Consider the following 16,203-nt stretch of genomic DNA (forward strand, 5'->3'; position numbering starts at 1 on the left):
TCTGTATCCACTCTGTGTGGGAGTATACACCAAGCAGTTACCCCAGTCTATATTAAGAGGCAGTGTGAGTGGCTGTCTCATTGGTGTCCCTCACAGGTGTAATTAGCTCCCTCATTTGGTAGTCTGCTACCTGCATGGTGAGAGGATGCAGCTATATGCACTCCTCACTCAGTAAGTAATGGCCGTTTTCTGTGATTGCATGTATATTCGTGCGAGATTTGTTCGTCTCGGAACGCACGAATCTGGCACGCTTTTCCCGGCCATGTGAAAGCAGCCTTAGGGCTAATGCCCACGACTGTATTTTTACCGCAGTTCCCGCGGCGTAAATCCACAGAAATTAGGTTCTATTGAACCTAACCTGCCAATGCCGACACGCAGAATAGTGATCCCCCCTAGTGGCCACAGTATAAATAGTGACCGCCATTTTGGTCACAGTAGTAATAGTGACCACCATAGTGGCCACAGTATCAACAGTCTCCCGCATAGTGGACCCAGTAGTAATAGTGACCCCCATAGTGGCCTCAGTAGTAATAATGACCTCCATAGTGGCCTCAGTAGTAATAGTGACCCCTATAGTGGCTTAAGTAGTAATATTGTTCTCCATAATGGCGGCAGTAGTAATAGTGACCCCCATAATGTTCCCAGTAGTAATAGGGACCTCCATAGTGGCCATAGTAGAATAGGGACCTCCATAGTGGCTCCAGTAATAGTGACACCCATAATAGCCCCAGCAGTAATAGTCTCCCCACATATTGAAACAAGTAGCAATAGTGGACCCAGTAAAATGGTGACCTCCCATAGTGGACCAAGTAGTAATAGTGTCCCCCGTAATGGCCCTAGCAGTAATAGTGACCCCCTATAATGGTCCAATTAATAATAATCTACCCCATAATAGCTCCGATAGTAACAGTGACCTCCATAGTGGCCCCATGAGTATTAGTGACTCCCATAGTGGCCCCAGTAATAGTGATCCACATGGTGGCCCCAGTAAGCATAATGAGCCACATAGTTGCCCCAGTAGGGTAATTAGTGACCCTCATAGTGGCCACAGTAGTAATAATGACTACCAAAGGGGCCCCAGGAGTAATAGTGACCCCCATTTTGGCTGCAGTAGTATTAGTGTCCAACAAAATGGCCGCAGTAGTAATAGTGACACTGATAGTAGCCGCAATAGTAATAGTCTACTCTATAGTGGCCCCAGTATAAATAATGACCCCCATAGTGTCCCCAGTAGTAATAGTGACCTCCATAGTGGCCCCAGTACTAACAGTGGCTGCAGTAGTAATAGTGACCCATATAGTACCCCCAGTAGTAATAGTGTCCACCATAATGTTCCAGTAGTAATAGTGAGCCCCATAGTGGCCCCAGTAGTAATAGTGATCCACATAATGGCCCCAGTAGTAATAGTGATCTCTATAGTGGCCCAAATAGTAATAGTGACTCCAGCCGTAATAGTGACCTCTATAGTGGTCCAAGTAGAAATAATGTTCCCCATAGTACCCTGTGTAGTAATCGTCTCCCCCATAGTGGACCCAGTCAGAATATTGACCCCTAGTAGGGGCCTAGTAGTAATAATGTCCTCCATAATGGCCATAGTAGTAATAATGACCAACATAGTACCCTGTGTAGTAATAGTCTCCCCCATAGTGGACCCAGTCAGAATAATGACCCCTAGTAGGGGCCTAGTAGTAATAATGTGCTTCATAATGACCCCAGTAGTAAGAGTCAAAAAAATAGGTCAACACGCAAAAGCCTCAAAAAAACCTTTTTATTTTATTAAATATAATAATATTAAGAAGTTACACTACAGAAGAGATAAATCTTCAAAAAAAGAAATAATTCATCAGAAAAAGGAAGGCATTCAGCACGTCATGTTCATAAAAACAAGTCAATACAAAGAATATCCAATGCTATCACAACCATGTTCACAATAAAGACCATTATAAAATAAGCATATTAAATACCACATATTCGCCAACATTATCACCTGGCCCCCGACACGCATTTCGCTTAAGCTTCTTCAGGGGGTACCAGTAGTAATAGTGTCCACCATCATGGCCCTAGTAGTAATAGTGACCCCTATACTGGCTTCAGTAGTAATAGTGTCCGCTACAGTGGCCCCAGCAGTAATAGTGTAGTGGCCCAGAGTTAGCGGGGCCCTCCATAGCGCTATGTGTTTGTCTCGTGGTAATTGTATTGTCAGTGTCTTCTATGTGGCATGCATTTGATGTGTATTGCACCTCTGCAGCACTGAATGAGTTAATGTCTGGGTTATGTCTGGAAAATGTATCTGGTTGTGTGTAATGTGACTGTTTTATAGTTCAAAAGTATTTTATTAAAGAACTGTACGATACAATGAGAAAGGGTTTTATATTCAAAATATGTTTTACAGCAGAATGATACATTTCCTTCGTTCTAACTAAAACCAATTAATTCTTGTGTTTTAATCTATAGTAATAGAAAAACTAGGTCTGCGCTCTCACCAGATGCGCTGAGACCCTAACTATGTCCACGGGGACGGGATAACGAGGAGGGAGGGGTATGGGGGGGGAAGCAGTATGCCCTACAGCCAAGAGGCCCTATGCTACTTATAGTAATCATGTTATTAGGGGAGACTAAAGTAGTTTTCGTGGTTATGGAGTTACAACACCAAATACCAACTACGCGTCCAAGCGGGGTGAAGAACGGAATACTATCCACGCTGCCCATGTGTTGTAGAAACTGGCATGTTTGTTGTCTTCATCAGCACCAAGCGCTTCCATATGCATTATATTATCTAATGCTTCTAGCCATAGAAGTCGTCTGGGGGGTGATGTTGATTTCCATAACTTATGGATAAGTTGACGCATGGCTAGGAGAATGAATCTAAGTGGACTTTCTTTGGTCCTTGCCAGAGAGCTTGCAAGCAGTGTAAGGAGAGCCATTTCTGGGGAGAAGGTCAGGGTGGAGTTAAAAGCCGCGTTGTATAGGCTATTTATGTCGTGCCACATAGGCAGGAATAAGGGGCAGGACCACCATATATGTAAGAAGGAGCCTACACCCGAGGAGCATCTCCAGCAAATGTTTGGGGACTGGGGGAGCATTTTGGCCAGTCGCGATGGAGTTCTGCACCATTGGGTTAGAAGTTTATAGTTGAGTTCTTGGAACTTGCTCGACCTAGAAGTTTTGTGTGTCAGAATAAAGATTTTGGCCCGTTGTTCCTCTGTGAAAGTTTTACCTATTTCTTTTTCTCAAACTTGCTTAAATACCAATGGGTCGTTCCCTGTCTCCTCTGCCAGCAAAATATGGTATACCTGAGAGATCTCTTTTGTAGGTGGAGTGGATGTCATGTATAATTTTTCGACTTGAGATAAAGGAGCTATGAGTTGTGTACTAGGACTGAGAGATTGCATGTATGTATGTAGGTGTAAATATTGAAACCATGCCCCGGCCAACGGGCTTCCATAGTGGCCCTAGTAATGACAGTTGGCACAGTAGTAATAGTGGCTCCAGTAGTAACAAATGACCTCTCGTAGTAGTCCCAGTAGTAGTAGTGACCCCCCTATTGGCCTCTAGCTGGGCAGCATTCCACGCAGCCAGTCTGCAGCCCCCGGCCGGTGGCAGTGGTCGTTGTTGAGTCTGTGACCGCTGACCTCTCCTCTCAGCATCTGTGGATGGTGCACGCAGACGTCGGGAGAGGTAAGTGGTCACATACTCTGGACTGCTGAAGGTTGGGTGTGTGCAATGCCTGTTAGGCTGCTGTACGGCTGGCGGGTCACATAAAATGAGGTGGTGCGCCAAATTTGAGCCCCGGGCCTTGTGTTTGACATGTGTGCCATATGCAATTTGCATCTCTATGGGTGCCCTATTGTGGCCCTGAACAAAACAGAGCCGTGACATGCCTGGGTGCATCAGACAGCCGTAATAATAGCACTGATGTTGTGGCCGCAGTGACTCAAAATAACTTGCTGTTATATAACATGAACCGTAAAATACGGCTGCGTTACCTTCGTCTGTGTTACAATAAAAAAAGTTAGAGAGGAGCTGCACTTTCAGCTAACTTTTGATATGTCAGAGACATGGGAAACGTTTTGATCAGTGGGTTCCGCTAGAACGAGTGGGCTGCAGCACCCACAAGAGCTCCTCTATCTCAGCTCCTCTAGCAGTAGAAGATGGCCCACTTCGGCTATCGGAGGAGTCGAAAAGCAGCAAAATCAGCCAAAGCTCTTGGATGTGCGCTGCAGCCCCCTTATTCAAGTGGTAACAGCAGAACCCCCATTGATCAAAACTTTTGACCTATCTCTATGACATCCCAAAAGTTAGTTGAAAGTGCAGTACTCTTTAAGTAGTGTTGCGGCCTAGAGTCCCGTACTACAGCAAAAGTGGACGAATTGAACATGTATTCATTTAGCTGCACTGAGGGCTGTATTGTAGGTCACCCAGCTTCACATGTGGCTTATATGTTGTGCATTTTCCACCTTGAACTTGCATGTGGCAAATACACAGCGTTACAATAGAAGCGGATGAGATTTCAAGAAATCGCATTCAAACTAGAAGCAGCCGCTGTGTAATCTGACCAGTGCTGCAGATTTTAAATCCACAGGATGTCCATTCAAGCTATGGATTTTCACCACCTATTTTAAACCTTTCTAATGCGCCAAATCCGTTCCAAGATCAACAGGGAAAATATTCAATTTTTGCAGCAGGTTCGTTGCACAATGAAGTTGCCCTAAATGTCCCACAGGTGGCAGAAGAGAGCGAGGGTACAGGAAGCCCTGCGTGGGCAGTATATGTGGTCCGTGTGCGATTTTATCGATCAGCTCTTCGCTTTGTGTTATGTCTCTAATGCCGCTTTCACACAAACATATTTAAGAGCACATTTTTGTGATCTCGCAGCATCATAGATCCCAATGTGAGATGCACGAAAATAGAACGCATTATTTTAAGTGTGTCTATTTACAGAAGCAAATTTTTTTCTCGCAGTGATGCTGCGGAAAGAGCTTGCAGCATGTCCTATTTTGGGGCAATATCACTCATTATTTCCTGTGTAACATTCCTATTTTAACGATTGGACCAACAAGCATTTTTCATACACGTGAAAATTGCAAGTGCTGCGATGCGATACGTTTTTCTTGCGAAATGCATCGCACTCGCGAAGAAAAAAAAAAATAAAAAAATCGCAGATTTGCAAGGGCAATATCAGTCCAAGTTTGGCCTGAGCCACATTTACACACGCGAGTTGCGGACAAGTGCAATATCAATCCATGAAAGTCTGAATAATATTGCAAAACTGTGATTTTTATGCGAATGTGATGAGTTTTGCAAAAAAAAACCTGCATTGCATCAGAGCATTTGCGTTTTTCACGTATGCGTGTGTAATCCCGCCTCCCTTCTATTGTTTTATGTTTTAACATTGTTTTGTCAGTATTGGTATACAGTTATTTTAAAGGGGAGGTGGTAGCGCTGAGGTACTGGATGAGGAAGGGTAGGTACGCCATCTTGTAAGGCGCAGTTGAGTAAGGCAGTGTTGCAGAGCAGCTGTGTGCGTGAGGCGCTCCCCGTTGTTGCATGAAGGAGCTGTGAAGTAGCCGTGGAGTACCGGACTGCAAGCGTAGCGGATAAGGTGATCCGGATCTATCTAGAGCTGCCACAATTTCATGGACCTCAGGAACCTACCTTCAATACGGGGTCTAACATTGTACCCGGGAGAAAGGCAATGAGTGCCAGGCCAGACACTTGGGATTGGACAACCACCTCCTGAAGAGACCGTTCCTGTGTATGCAACTAAAGATTGTTCCTGGTTAAACAATATATAGAACTGTCAAGAATTAGTATTACCACCCTTGTCACAAAAAATACCAGCCAAGGTAAAAGGGGAATGGTTTGGGGCATGGCTTATCAAAATGCATAATTTTACCTCCGTTATTCTAGTAGTCTCCAACTAGTAATTGTGCCTACCTTAGTGGCCCCAGCAGTAATAGTGCCCAGTAGTAATAGTGCCTCTTTAGTGGTCCCAGAAGTAATAATAACCCCCTTAGTGGCCCCAGCAGTAATAGTGCCCAGTAGTGGTCCAGTAGTAATAGTGCCTCTTTAGTGGTCCCAGAAGTAATAATAACCCCCTTAGTGGCCCCAGCAGTAATAGTGCCCAGTAGTGGTCCAGTAGTAATAGTGCCTCTTTAGTGGTCCCAGAAGTAATAATAACCCCCTTAGTGGCCCCAGCAGTAATAGTGCCCAGTAGTGGTCCAGTATTAATAGTGCCTCTTTAGTGGTCCTAGCAGTAATAGTAAGCCCCACGGTGACCCCAAAAGTAATAGTGCCTAGTAGCAGCCCAGTAGTAATAGTAGCCCCTTAGTGGACCCAACAGTAATAATAACCCCAATTAGTGGCCGCAACAGTAATAGTGTCCCCATACCATCCCCAGTAGCAATAGTGCCTCCTTAGTGGTCACAGTGGTAATACGAGGTAACCTCCTTAGCAGACCAGGTAGTAATGGTGACCCTTTTAGTGGACTCAGAAGTAACAATGTCCCTTTTTCTGTCCCCAATAATAGTGACCCCCCTTAGTGCCCCCATAGTAATAGTACCCCCACTTTGTGCCCTCCCCACCGTTAACCTCCGGCCGGGCAGATACCCCACACCATCATGTATTTCACTCACTCTGTAGCTCTGGTCTGACTGCTGCTGCTGGTGTAATCAGAAACTCAGACACTGGGGGGTGGGGGGGGGGGGGGGTGGGGGAAGAGGTCAGTAGTCACAGTCTCTGATTAGAGCAGCAGCAACCAGACCAGAGCCGTAGAGTGAGTGAAATACTTGATGGTCTGGGCTTGCTGTTCGGCCAAATGTGCTTACTGCTGATGATCATTTTTTTACTGCCCATTAATATGGCTGTGCAGCAACACGGGGGTTAATGAGTACATCAAATGGTCACTTTTACTTCTTTGTTAGTTTATTCATATAAGTTTTAGCAGAACATAAACGACTGGATCTCCAGAGAAATAATACATTTTGCAAAAGTCCTTTCAATTTAACCCTCCGTAGTCCACAGGAGGAGGAAGTAAGTTCACAGCTGAGGGAAACAGTTATAAGTCCGTTTGTTTTCACAGACCTGTAGTTGTCCAGAGTGCAGCTGGTCTTTAAGTCGTAGTGTCTCCAGACCCAAGTCCTAGGGCAGGCATTCCCCAATTCCCCATTCTCCTTGTCCACAGCGTCTCTCTGCTCACAACAGAAGTCAGGTTGACCAGAAGTCTGGTCACAACACAAGTCTGGTTACAACTGAAGTCTGGTTCTCCGAGACACACACACCTCCTCCTTACTTCCACCTGTCCCTTTACATAGCTTGCTGGTTTAGGTGGAAGATCTGGCCTGGAGTATTATTGGACCAATCTACATCACAGAAGCCAACAACCTCTGTGACATACATCTTCCATTCCATACCATACCTGTGTGTGTTTTTCCTCTTGTTTCAGGCACCAGACTGACTGTCTGTTGCCCCCTACAGGCCATTCTCTGTAGCGCACCCCTGCAGGCTGATAAAAATGAATACAGTCACTGGCCTTCACACTTAATTACCATCTGGCAACCCTACGCCCAGGCCAAAAATACAAGATGTAACCAAGGGTACTTTGATGGTTTTCTGGGCATGATTGGAACAAAGACACCCTGCTTCCGCACCTATACCGGAGGTAGGACCCCAGTCCGCAGACCCTTAGGAGCGTATGCCCCATCAGAAAGAGGAGGGAGACGGCTCTGGGCGTGCTTCAGATCTCTCTTTACCGATCAGCTGGTCTGCTCCGTGGCCAAGCTTCTCATCTCCGACATCCAACCATTTACCAATCTATGATGGCAGTTTTGGGACAAGATACAATGCACAACGAAATATTCGCCTTGGAGAATAACACCACTATATAACACGTACATACAAGACTCGTTGCTGATGCCGGTGAGGAAAACCAGGCACACAAATCCAGAGAAAAGTATTTGGCGGCGGGCACTGGCAGGTGTTTTATGTGCCAACACACTTACTGAGAGGGTACAAGACAATAGATGAGAAGGTGGCAAAGATGGGTAAGCAGCAGATGGCGACAGGCGGCGGCTTCCGCAAACCTTCCATTTTGGCCTCATGAAAAGGCGATGGAGGAGTTTATTGAAGCCGAAGATTTCACGGGGCTCCTGGAATCAGTGAGAGAACGCCATCTGTACTCAGACATCCTGGCGCCAAATGTCAGTATCTTGTGTTATAAGCCATAATAGCATATTACATGCCGTATAGATATCTACGAGACTGCTAGTTATATGAGGTGTATCTTCTATGCTTGTTGTACGAATGGACTTTTCCTATTGCAGGTTTCTATGGGAAGGAATGGGAAGATTTGTTCCTGATCGAACCAAGGGTTATACACGCAAAAATATTCGGAGTGGTATCTGCTATTCTTCATGCGGTAAATCATCCCCAATGTCACGTGCATTTTGGCTCATCTGATATTTAAAGGGATTTTCCGGGACATTAGGGAAAAAATTCTGGAGGCTTAAAATAGTGTGAAATTAAGAAAAAAAACGTCCGGTCACCGATTGTGGCGACTCCCTGACCAGCACTGGAGCTCTGATGCCCACCGCACGGAACCTATAAGAGGCAGCGGGCAGTCATGTGCCATTTGCTGTGAACGTAACCGCTTAGTCGCTCAGAGGCGTAAGTGGCCATATGGAAGAATCCCCACTGACTCCTATGACTGTCTGAGCGATCGCGTACATAATGAACGGCTTGTGACCGCCCTCCGCTTCTTCTGGGTTCTGTGTAATGGGCACCAGGGCTTCAGCGCAACAGGATTTTAAGCATCCCACATTTTTTTTTTTATGTCCCGGAAAACTTCCTTAATCCTGTAATTCTGCAAAATGTTTCTCTACCTAAGGCCTCCCTCACACGCGTTGCTGCGGCACTGGTGGGTGTTTGTTTCTTATTCCATACCCTTTAAAATAACCGTGGGGCTAATTTTATATAGGCAACAACCCCTTTTAGTGGAGTTTTCCAAACATGGACATTTATGGCATGTCCTTGGGATATGCTATAAATGTTTGATAGATGTAGATAAAGGAATGGTAAGGGACATTCCGAAAGAAACCCTTTTGTGGGTATTTCATCAATATCTATGTTGGTAACAGATACTTTGTAGTGATTTTCGCTGCAGCTTTTTAACTTTTCATGCTAAGATGGTTTCACATACACCAGATGTGAGTGACCCAGACCTGTAACTACACAATAATATTGACACTTCTGTGAGAATGTCTATATGTGTATATTAAATGTGTAATGCACTGTATTTCTGTCTTGTCCTGAAGGGGGTGGTTTGATAGAGTACAGTACAGAGATGGATAAAACAGCCCAGTGTTCAGCCAATCAGCAGTGATCAGTGGGAGGAGCAAAAGTTATAAACTTCTCCGCTGTTATCTAGAAAGTTCAGAAAAAAGTAAAGAGTTTAGTGTAAAGAAGTAAGGCTGGTTTCAGGGAACACTATTTCACAGCCAGTCCTTGAGGAGAAGCGGTATATACAGAAAGGCTACAGACTCCAGGGCCATGGTGAGAAACTCGCAACAGGCAATACAGAACAGCAAGGTAGCTGGGACTAAAGCCACCATCCTCAGGACCAGACACTGAGTTGGGTTGTAAAGTTTTCTCCTTAGACTCTAGAGGTCTGCACTGCACTATACCACCACACCAGGGAGCAGAGGCCGGTCCTTACCATTATCCCAATATTTCACTGTAGTATGGCCTGTTGGGGATGGATTCACACTGTAATGGCGACTATGAGACCCGGATCCAGAACCCCCAAACGTCACCCCCATTCCAGCTTACTACAGATGTTGCAATCAATGGTGAAACATTAAAGTGGTTGTCTAGGACTTCTTGTATTTTCTTGTACTGTAAGGCTGGGTTACACAGGGCGGAATGTCCATGCGGAATGTCCACACAGCGATTCCGCCCGCGGCTCTTAATAACGGGATTAGCCAGCAAAGTGGATGAGATTTTGCAAAAATGTCATCCACATACTGCAGCCAATTTGTTGCGGCCAAGCCACGTGGAAACGGACATGCGGCGCGGAAAACAAATAGCTCTTGCCCTATCTTTTGCCAAGATACACAGGAAGCTCCCATAGACTTCAATAGAAGCAGAAAAAAAGCAGGTGGAGGGAGCTTCCCGGCGTACAGCGCTGAGACAAGAACGCAGCTGGCTTTATTTAAGCATTATGGGTCATACCGCGCATTTTACAGCGATCGATGGTTTTCCGCGCTTCTGCGTATTTTTTTGCCAATACGCAACGGCTGTCGGTGTGAAAGGCTGAAAAAAAAGGCGTCTAAAGTTCGCGACTCAATCGTGGCAATCATTCATTCATGCGATAATACAGTGCATACGGGCAAACCTAAAAACGCATGCAGTCGCGTGAAGGAGGCCTTAATGCGATTTTTGTGTTTTTTTTATGCTGCAGAAAAAATTATCTGTATGAGGGCTCTTTCACACAGGCGTAGGCGTTTTTATGTTTTCTAGACAGCGCTGTAAAATCGCGTGAAAGGACTTTTTTCTGCCATGGTAATTAGCGTTTTCTCACCCATTCACATGACTGTGAGTGCGTTTTTTAGCGAAAAAATACGTTGCACTCCAGAAAACCCTCTCTCGGCTTAAATCCTCGGAATTGACTTCTAATGCCTACATAGAGGAAGCTGTAAGCTTTTCGCAGCGTTGGCCACTACAAAAATGCCTCCCCTTCCCTTCTTTTTCCCCAACTCCCATAGGAGTCTATGGGAGCCACAGGTGTATATTGGCCAAAAGATAGTTCCAGAACTATCTTTTTGCCCAACGTCTATGCATTGGCGCATATTTCGGTTGGGTATGTTCCTTTTTTAACGCTTTCACATTTTTACACGCCGTATATTCGCCCCTGTGAATGGATGCCTTGGAAACCAATGCTTCACATCGGTAGTATATATACAGCCGGGCGTGAAAACGTGGCGTATATATGCGCCCGTGTGAAAGAGCCCTGACCTGCACAAAAACAGGCCAATCAGTCAGTTATTGATTCTCCAGGTCTATAAGGCCAGATTCACCCGTGTGTATGTGCCTGCATATTTGAATACACAGTGAATAGAATCCATTGATTCCAATGCGTTCGTTCACATTTGCGTATTTTGCATGCAAAAGTTTTGCTACAAAATCCGCAGAATGTTCTGTTTTCCTGAACATGTAAAACTAATTAGACTAATTAGCCATTTCAATGTACGGTACTGTGGCTGCAGGTTTATGGACCACGGGCAAATCTGCACGATAAGTACAATAAAAACCATAGTAACACACCCAAAAAGGAAACCTCCGATGCACAAAAGCAGTCCAGTTCCAGCTTTCTAAGGACCCCAGCCTGCACTATTAGTGTTTCATGACAAGAACGCACAAGCGTAGTTCTCCATGGCAAGGGTGTAACTGCCGAGCTGCGCAGCTCCTTACCATCTCACATTTCAGCATCTTCAACTATGCCCCTATTCTAACTGCTGCGGGTGATCCAAGGTCTCTTTGGGTCATGGGCAAAGAACTCTTAGAAATGGCACCAACCAGCGCACAAGAAGAATCGACCTGCACACAACCAGGCTGGACCTTCCCTGCAGGGACCCCAGCTTCCTTCGAACCATCAGCCCCCAGGGGCCATCTCCTCAGCCTTCTGCCAGTCCAGATTGCTGGGATTCCGTATTCTCAGAGGGATCTAACACCCCGTCCGGGGTTTAATTTAAGGGCTCTTTTACTAATATGAAAATAATGTGTAGTGCCCAGAGTTGGGGCCCCAGAGCACTTTGCCAGCTACTTCCTGTGGTGTATATGTGTGTGTACGTGTACCCATGTCTTGTCTTTGTGTATTGGCCATGTCTGGTCACAGTTGGTGTCTGGTGTCTGTTTTGCATGTTTCTACATGGCTTTGCAGAATTCGTCCTGTTGCCTGTCCATCACCCCTGTCTAGCCCTAGGATTGGATGGAGAGATTTCCTCTTAGCCCAGGATTGGTCAGTGGGGATGACATAAGAGGCAGAGCGTGGGTGTAGAGGGGGAGCTAGAGCCCAGATATGGAGGGAAGTCGGGGAGTTTGGCCTAGGTCTTGGAAGAAGTCTTCTAGCGTCCTCTGCAACCTTGCCCTGAGGGATTTTTGTCAGGGAAGGTTGGCTTGTCAGCGGGAAGGAATTCAGCCACCGCAATCGTGAATTTAACCTGTCCCCATTCAGTCAAGAGCCAAAGCGTTTACAAAAGAGTCTGTTCGGCTCCCTCCATTCTTCCATGAATAACCTCCTAGCTCAGCTCCACTTAGCCTGACCTGGCCATCTCACTCCTCCAGGAGGGGCTCATGTGCATGAGCGATGCGGCATACAGCCAGGGATTTGCGCCTTGGGAGTACCGCGATTAAAAACAAAAAAGTGCCTGCTAGTGATCATGGATTTCTGCAGTCTCCATTAATGCTATATTATATATCCGCGGAAAATAGAACATGCCACGTTTTTTTTTCTGCTGCGGAAATCCGGGGTAGAATTCCGCATGTGAGCATTGGCAGGCAGAAAGCTATTAGGTTCAATAGAACCCAATAGCTGCGGAATTCACACATGGAGTTCCAACGCGGTAAATGCGGTAGAAATCCGTCTGTGGGCATTCAGCCTTAGGCCCTATGCCCACAGCTGTGGCGGACTTCGTCAGTGGAGTCAGCATACATGCGCAGTACAGCGCATGACGCGCCGGCAGTGGGCGATGATGCAGCTGGTGACGCGTAATCATGCAATACCTCCGCTGTGCTCACAGCGGAAGTATCGCGTGATGGACAGCTTCCATTGACTACAATGAAAGTTGGCCGCGCATTTTTTCACGGCAATTAGAGCATGCCGCGATTTTTTTTCACGCTGTGGAATTCCACAGCGTGAACATTGAGCTATTAGGTTCAGTAGTCGTGGATTTCCAACACGTGAAACGCGGCAGAAATCCGTCCATGAGCATTAGGCTGCCTGTCCACTGGTGTAGCGATACCCTGCGCCAGATCTCCGCCGCAGGAGCCACCGCCCGGGAGCAGGGGAGAGCTGACGGTTCTCCGCACTGACAGATAGGCTCACCAGGAAGATAGGCCACGAGCGGAAAATCGCTAAGATTCTCTGTTCGTAGACAGCGGGGCTGCGCTTTCCATAGCAACGCGGCCATGATCCAGCCGCGGGGAACGCAATGAAAATCCGCCCATGGACAGGCAGCCTTAGCCCTTAGGCTGGGTCCACACAGGGCGGATTCCCGATGGAAATCTCGCGGTTTGGCTGCAGCGAAAAACAGCGAGATTACCGCTGGGAGAACCGCTGCTTCAAAACCCGCGGCGGTTTTGAAGCGGCCCTGCTGCTCACTCTTCCGCTGCAGCTGGCGCTCCCATAGAGGAGAGCGCAGCCGCAGCGGGAAAAAAAAAATGAACACGCTGCGGTCGGCAAATCCGCGCCCCAGCGGCGGCTTCTGCCGGCTTGGCCGCAGCGGATTTGCTGTCCCGTGTGGATGAGATTTTTGAGAAATCTCGTCCACATGGCTGGCTAATCCCGGGATTAGCAGCCGCATGCGGATTTCTGCACGGAATTTCCACTGCAAAACCGCCCCGTGTGAACCCAGCCCTAGGGATTGAGGGACTCCGTGTAAATTGTTTTGATGTCTACCAGGTTGTTATGGAAGTTATTGCCTGTTACAAAACAAGTGTGAACATTGTCCCAGGTCTGCAAGAATTGAGTAACGTGTGGATGTCATTGAAAGCACTATTTGTTCAAAAAAAGCCTAAAAACTGCAAGCAAAATACTTAGCCTGGGTTCACACAGGGCAGATTTGCCACGGTTTTGCCGCGGATTGCCGTTGCATATCCGCACTGCGGCAAAACTGCTGCGTTTGCAGTGCAATGCAGCACAAATGAGATTTGCCAAAAAGCTGTTCTCACAGGACGGATTTTTTCCGCACAGCCGCAGTGCGGAAATGCAACTGCGGCGTGATTTTAGAAGATGCAGCATGTTCATTCTACAGTCTTTTCCGCTGCGCTTTTTTGTCCATAGACCTCTATGGACGCAGCCAAAACCGCACCAAATACGCGGCAAAAAGTAAAAAAGCGCTGCGGAAAAAAAAGCTTGTGGATTTTTCCGCACGAAAATCCGCAAGCCCAAATTAACATTTGAAGCGGTTTTGCCGCAGAAGCAGTTCTTCTGCTGCAAAACCACAGCGGAAAACCGCGGCAAATCTGCCCTGTGTGAATCCAGCCTTAGGCCGGCTGTCCATGGGTGAAGCTGCCACCCGGGAACAGGAGCCGCTGCTGAATCTCCACCGGTCAGCCCTATCTAATAGATAGGCTGACCGCGGAGAATAGGGGCAATCTACATTGCGCATCACGAGCGGAGAATCGCAATGATTCTCCGCTCCTGGACAGGTGCTGGCGCTTTCCATAGCAAACTGCCGTGGACAGGGGGCCTTATTTTGTTTGTTTTGCCTTCCAAAAAAATGCAATAAAAATAATCAGTAAAACCATGTGTACCTCAAAATACCGCGTTTCCCCGAAAATAAGGCACCCCCTAAAATTTGCAGAAGTCCCAAATACAAGGCACCCCCGATAGTAAGGCATAGTAAAGTGTGCAGGCAAGTCAAGAGGCCTGTCCCCTGCTGCCATCCCTGTTGTCTCCTACCTCCAGATGTATAGGTAGATCTGCAGACAGTCTGCTGTTATCCTGTCCCTGCTGTGCTGTACAAGTGTGCTGTTGTGAGCTCCCCTTGCTGGCTGGAAAAGTCCATACTGTACGTTCTGTTCCTGCTGTACATGTCTGCTGTGATGAGCTCCCCCTGCTGGCCGGAAGCTGCAATACCATCCCTGCTTACAAGTGGTACAGGACCTTCTGTCTGCAGACAGGTACGTTACTTTACAGCCCTTATTTTTTTATGGCTCTGTGTGTGAGTCAGGCACCCTGTGTGATTCTTAAGGCTGGGTTCTCACAGAGCGTATTTCCAGCGGAAATCTTGCAGTTTGAACACAGCGATAAACAGCGGGATTTCTGCTGGGAAGGCGCTGCTTCAAAACCCACGGCACTCAGCCGCTTGTTTTGAAGCGACCTGGCTGCACGCTTTTCCGTTTCTGTGGCCGGTGAATCTGCACCACAACACCGGCTTCTCCCAGCTTTGCCGTGACAGATTTGCTGTCCCATGTGGACGAGATTTCTGAGAAATTTCGTCCACAAAGCTGGCAAATTGAGGGACTAGCGGCCACAGATGGATTGACACCCCCTGAAAATAAGACGTAGCGCATATTTGGGAGCAAAAATTAATATAAGACGCGTCTTATTTTCGGTGAAACAGGGTAGTACAAAAGCCCTCACAGAGCTTCATCTATGGAAAAATAAAGTTATGGGACTTTGAATGTAGAAAAAAAATAATTTCCAAAAAAACGGGGTTTTAGTGTGCAAAAGTGAGAAAAAAAACAAAAAAATAATTTTGGTAGCAATGGAATCGCACCGACTCAAAGAAAAAAAAAAGTATCATTTATACTGTAAGATTGAAGCCTCATGCCCGTGGACGGGTCGGATTCTGTCTGTGAAATATCGCAGTGGAATCAGACCCAGCGCCCCCCAGTGACCCTATACTCAGCTGTCTGGATCCGCCGTGGGTGTCGCAGCCGGCGCGCATGTGCAGTGCTGCGCATGATGCGCTGGACTGTGACGCGGATTTCCGTGATACTTCTGCAGTGCTCACAACGGAAGTATCGCGGGACGGATGGCTTCCATTGACAGCAATGAAAGCCGTCTGTTCGATTTTCTGCACAAAATAGAACATGCTGCGAATCTCCCCCACGAGCGGAAAATCGCAGTTGATTTCCGCTCATGGGCAGGGGAGAATCATTTAACGCAGCATGTCTATGGACGGACATTGCTGCGGAATTCGTGGCGGGTGTCTGACGGCGAGTTCCGCAGCGATAACCCGTCATTGGGCCTTACGCTGTAAAGAAAGAATAAACAATTGCAGAATTCTTGTTTTCTCTTCCTGCCCTAAAAAAAAAAGAAGAAGCTGGTGGACATTATTACTGATCACAGGGTACTTTTTGAGAGAACCTGGGCATCCTGGTATCACTATTCCCTCACTGTGCAGCTATGGCGTTCTTCAGTTCAATCCCAGATTACAATGTAATCTGTTAGTGTCTCTTCCCTCCCCCTATTCATTTTAT

This window comes from Eleutherodactylus coqui, chromosome 3 (assembly GCF_035609145.1).
Source record: "Eleutherodactylus coqui strain aEleCoq1 chromosome 3, aEleCoq1.hap1, whole genome shotgun sequence".
Classification (NCBI taxonomy): domain Eukaryota; kingdom Metazoa; phylum Chordata; class Amphibia; order Anura; family Eleutherodactylidae; genus Eleutherodactylus; species Eleutherodactylus coqui.